Raw genomic sequence first — 5,582 nt, 5'->3', positions numbered from 1 at the left:
TATTTGGTCGGACCATCTAGTTGGTGATCGTCCTCTTGATCTTCTCCCCGGAACGTTTCCAGAAACAATTAATCTCTCCAAACTGTCGTCACCTCTGCGAACCACGTGACCGAAGAATTGCAGAATTCGTTGCAGGCATATTGTGGACAGCCTTTTTTTAATATTGAGTTGGCTTAGAATGGAAACGTCTGTACCATGAGCTGTCCAAGGTATGTGCAGCATTCTTCTCCAGCACCACATTTCAAATGCATCAATTTTTTGGCGCTCGCATGAGCAAAGAATCCAAGTTTCTGCTCCGTATAGAAATATTGAGAATACAAGGCCAGTTGCATTTCTAAGTATGCACCCCACCCAAATATGGTGTCTTTCTCCTTTTAATGGTGGCCAAAAGTTATCTAGCGCTTCTCATTCTGTGCAACAACATTTCGTTAGTACATAATATGATCGGTTCATGGTATTTTCAAAATTCTCCTGAAAAGCCACATCTCAAAAGCTTCCATCTTTCTCATTAAGTCAACATTAACAGTACAAGCTTCGGCACCATAAAGAAGAATAAGAGTGGATATAACATTTACCATTTTTGGGTAACCTACAACACAAAATTTTGACCTGTTCTCTCATTTCTAATAAAGTTAATATGTTTTTAAATTCACTGTATTCTTTGACTGATGTCCACCATCCCATTAATTTAAATTATTTATTAACATTAGAAAATAATGAGTTGGTATACCGACTATTGTATAAACATATAGAGTAAGTATTTCTTGTAAATATATCTTGAAAGAAAAAAGAAAATAAAAAAAAAATAAAAAAAAAGAAAAAAATATAACAAAAAAAAGTGTAGATAAAAATGAATGACGAACTTGGACAGTCCATAGTAAAAAGGTTTCGAATTAAGTAGAGGGCTAAAGAAGAATATTGCAGTTTTTGCTGTGGAACTCTGCGAACATCATTTAGAAAAAAAAATATATTATAAAAAATTATTTAAAAAATACAAAAATAATTATTTATTACTAGAATTGTTTATTAGAGATTAATATTAGTATTAGCTTTAGGATAAGATACGAAAAAATGACTAATAAAATAAAAAATAGTACAATTGGCGAATGGATTTAAGTTGGATTTATAGTTTGACGTAGCGTAGACGTAGACGCAACGGAGACGCACTGGAAAAGATGAACACCGAATTTTGTGTACTCGTGTTTATAAATGAACGCAAGCGCCTGACGGAACGTAAGAGAAACGTAACGGAAGAGATGACCAACTTTCATCTTTTACAGTGCATTTCTTACGTCTGGTCAATCATAAGAAAGAATTTGTTCTGTCACTCAAAGTGGACCCGCCCCCTCATCCCTTTTGTAAAAAGTTGTTTGTCAACATATTCGAATTTTGTTAATTATTTGTTAAATACAATGGATGTTAAGTTATTAATTTAATAAAAATATATCATAGTGTAGTTTAAATATTTCAGATAAATATATGTTGTTTATTAGCCTGTTAATTCGGGGATATCCACACACATACGATAATTAAATCCAATGAACATTTTAAAGACCAGGAAATGAAACAACATAGTTGGAAATTCCACGGCACCAAGGAGCATACCTTCGTTTATTTCCTAATCCATTGTAACACACAAAACGGATAAATATTATAATAAATAATAGTATAAATAAATAAACACAAAGTTTGTTTACGGTTCGTATAATTTATAGGCTATGTTGTTGAATTAAGTCATTGTTTCTACTCATGCGCAAAAATTCCGCTACGTCGAATTATAAATTGACATATTATTTTCTTACGTCCCCACTCCGTTTCTTCCGTCTCCGTTGCGTCTACGTCTACGCTACGTCAAACTATAAATCCAACTTTAGTGTTCGCAGTCATATAAACCCAAATAAACAACAACAACATTTACCATCCGATATCGGATTTGCAGATAGAGTCTTTGGTTACTCAGAAATTTCCTCATCTTCAAAAAGGCTGCCCTTGATATAATTTCAGATTTACATCTTCAGTAATCTAGACTCGTAAGTATTTCATTTTGTCCACTTTTTCAATATCTTCATTTTTTATCTGGATCACTGTTATGACTTTATCCCAAGTGATAACCAAGGTTTTTATTTTCTTTATGTTTATTGTTCAAACTGTTCCCCACTATCACAAAGTGTGTTTAGTAGCGTCTGCAGGTCTTTCTCACTTTCAGAGATAATGACAGTATCCTCATATTTTCACCATTTATCTTGATCCATTCTGTGCAGTTTTCAAGTACTTGTGTAAGTAACCCTTCGGAGTATTTATGTATGAAATAGTAATGGTGAAAGTAGACAGCCTTCTCTCACTCCTTTACTTATTTGTTACGCATCCGTGCTATTACCATCTAATGTTACCAGAGCCTTTTGGTCCAATAGAGCTTTCTCGCTATGTTAATATAATTGTTGTCGAGTCCTTTTAGCTTTAGACATTCAATGAGAATGTTATGTTTGTCGAAAGCTTTCTCATAGTCTTCAAATGCGAAGAAAAGGTCTTTTTGTTGGTCTTGATATTTTTGAAAAAAGGCAAGAGTTCTGAAACTATACTGTGCCGAAGCCAAATCCTATTACAGTAGACGCCCTCTTAACCGACCATGACTGGACCTGCCCATAGGTCGGATAATCAAAAAGTGAGTTAAACCAAAAATCTTTAAGACCACCCTCAGTAAGACATTACAATGAAACTCTATTAAAAATATATATATTTTATGATCTATAAACAAAAAAGTAGTATGTACATAAATATAGTCCGTCCGCTATAACTTTTCCCATGGGTCACGATTCATTTTCAAACAAATTAAGTCAAAACATAAAGTGAAACGAACGTCGATGTGTATATACATATGTAATTAACAATATCACTCACAAGACAAATTATGAAACTTGTATGACCTCTTATCTAAAAATAGTATCATCTAAAAAGGAGTAGGGTCGGTCGGTTAAGCCGACGGTCGGTTAAGAGGGCGTCTACTGTATTCATATCAGCTTCACACTTTCTGAATATTCTTGCATGTATAACCGCCGGATTATCCGTCGGTTTATTGAAGTAGCAGATTAGTGAGATTGTGCTAGTCCAGGGAAATAGCTATTTCCACCTACCTCTACCGAAAGTATACTTTTCCGGACCTGATTGTAGGGAGCAAAGTTGTACTTTTCCTCCCTAGGGAGGAAAAATAAAAGTGCGTCATGGTATTTCATTCATGAAATATAACTTATTGACGCCCTGTACAATACCTATTTTCTATTACGTAAGTATCTATACATTTTAACGTTTATTTAAAAACACTCTGTATTTTGCAGAATGGTAAAAAAACAGTAAATTGTTATTCTGATTCAACAATGTTTACATTAATAATTTGACTTATATTTGACAGTTATATTGTACCTACTTGTTAGTTTTAGTTCTAATAAATTTTGTTGGTTAGATACATAAATAAAGTAAAAATAAAAAAATTACTTGTTATTTGAGGAAGGTGGAAAAACCATATGTATAACATGGGAGTAAAGTGCCTTTTCCTCCCTTGAATGATTACTGCCCTCCGCTATGCGTCGGGCAGTAAACTTCATTCTCGGGAGGAAAAGGCACTTTACTCCCATGTTATACATATGGTTTTTCCACCTTCCTCAAATAACAAGTAATTTTTTTATTTTTACTTAATTTATTTATGTATCTAACCAACAAAATTTATTAGAACTAAAACTAACAAGTAGGTACAATATAACTGTCAACTGTCAAATATAAGTCAAATTATTAATGTAAACATTGTTAAATCAGAATAACAATTTACTGTTTTTTACCATTCTGCAAAATACAAAGTGTTTTTAAATAAACGTTAAAATGTATAGATACTAGGGAGGAAAAGTAAAAGTGACGTCATGGTATTTCATTCATGAAATATAACTTATTGACGCCCTGTACAATATCTATTTTCTATTACGTAAGTATCTATACATTTTAATGTTTATTTATAAAACACCCTGTATTTTGCAGAATGGTAAAAAACAGTAAATTGTTATTTTGATTTAACAATGTTTACATTAATAATTTGACTTATATTTGACAGTTATATTGTACCTACTTGTTAGTTTTAATACATTTTGTTGGTTAGCTACATAAATAAATTAAGTAAAATTGAAAAATGACTTGTTTATTAATTTGAGGAAGGTGGAAAAACCATATGTATAATATGGGAGTAAAGTGCCTTTTCCTACCTTGAATGATTACTGCCCGACGCGTAGCGGAGGAAAAGTAGTAAAAAGGTAGATAAAATATATAATATATATAAAATATATATAAATAGAAAAAAAACTTCATTCTCGGGAGGAAAAGTAGCACTCTCCTCCCTTGTTATACAAATAGCTATTTCCAAGATCCAAGCAAAAAATGTCCAGCGTACTTTTTTTGCTTATTTCCCTAGACTATACTGTATACATATACAGGGTGTTTGGTAAAGAATGGGCCATAGTTTAACCTCCGATTCCTGAGCTTAAAATAGATCGATTTAAGCTAACTTACCTTAGTACAAAAGTTGATAATAACCGAAATACAGGGTGTCAATGTTAGTTTTTTTATTTTTTTCTGGAATATTTCCTGACAGGCATGGGATAGCAATGCGAAATTTGGTAAGCGGGGGTTTTTTGGGACGAGAGATCTAAATTTGCCACCAAAAATGATGTATGACCCAGAGGGCGCCACATACGTATTTCATCGCTCATTTAATACGTTCAATTTTTTTTATCCCCCACTCTACATACTTTTTGAATCAAAATTTTTATTCTCTTAATATGTTTACTTAAAAAAGATAACCTACATTCATCTCGCTAAACTTAACTGTTTTCGAGATAAACGCATTTTAAGTCTGTGATACAACTTATTTTTTTGCATAGTATATCATTGTAGTTACACCCGAAAAATAACTTAAAACCATAATAATTGTGCTAGTTCTCATATTTATGTCATTGCATCGCACATTCCATTTGAAGAAATTTGCGATACATTTTTGGAAATTTTTATGGTTTTAAGTTATTTTTCGGGTGTAACTACAATGATATGCAAAAAATTATGTTGCCTCGCAGATTTAAAATGCGTTTATCTCGAAAACGGTTAAGTTTAGCGAGATGAATGTAGTATATCTTTTTTAAGTAAAAATACTAAGAGAATAAAAGTTTTGATACAAAAAGTATGTAGAGTGGGGGGATAAAAAAATAAACGTATTAAATTAGCACTGAAATACGTCTGTGGTGCCCTCTGGGTAATACATCATTTTTGGTGTCGAATTTAGATTACTCGTCTCAAAAAACCCCCGCTTACCAAATTTCGTATTGTTATCCCATGCCTGTCAGGAAATGTTCAAGAGTAAATAAAATAAAAGTTTAACTTTGACACCCTGTATATCGGTTATTATCAACTTTTGTACTAAGATAAGTTAGCTTAAATCGACCTATTTTAATCTCAGGAATCTGATGTTAAGCTATGGACCATTCTTTACCAAACACCCTGTATTTACGTTTTATAAAATAAATAGTGTAAATAAAAAGAAAAACAAAATA

The sequence above is a fragment of the Diabrotica virgifera genome, chromosome 10 (assembly GCF_917563875.1).
Source record: "Diabrotica virgifera virgifera chromosome 10, PGI_DIABVI_V3a".
NCBI classification, from domain to species: Eukaryota; Metazoa; Arthropoda; class Insecta; order Coleoptera; family Chrysomelidae; genus Diabrotica; species Diabrotica virgifera.
The sequence above is the reverse complement of the archived record's forward strand: the minus strand, read 5'-3'. Positions refer to the sequence as shown.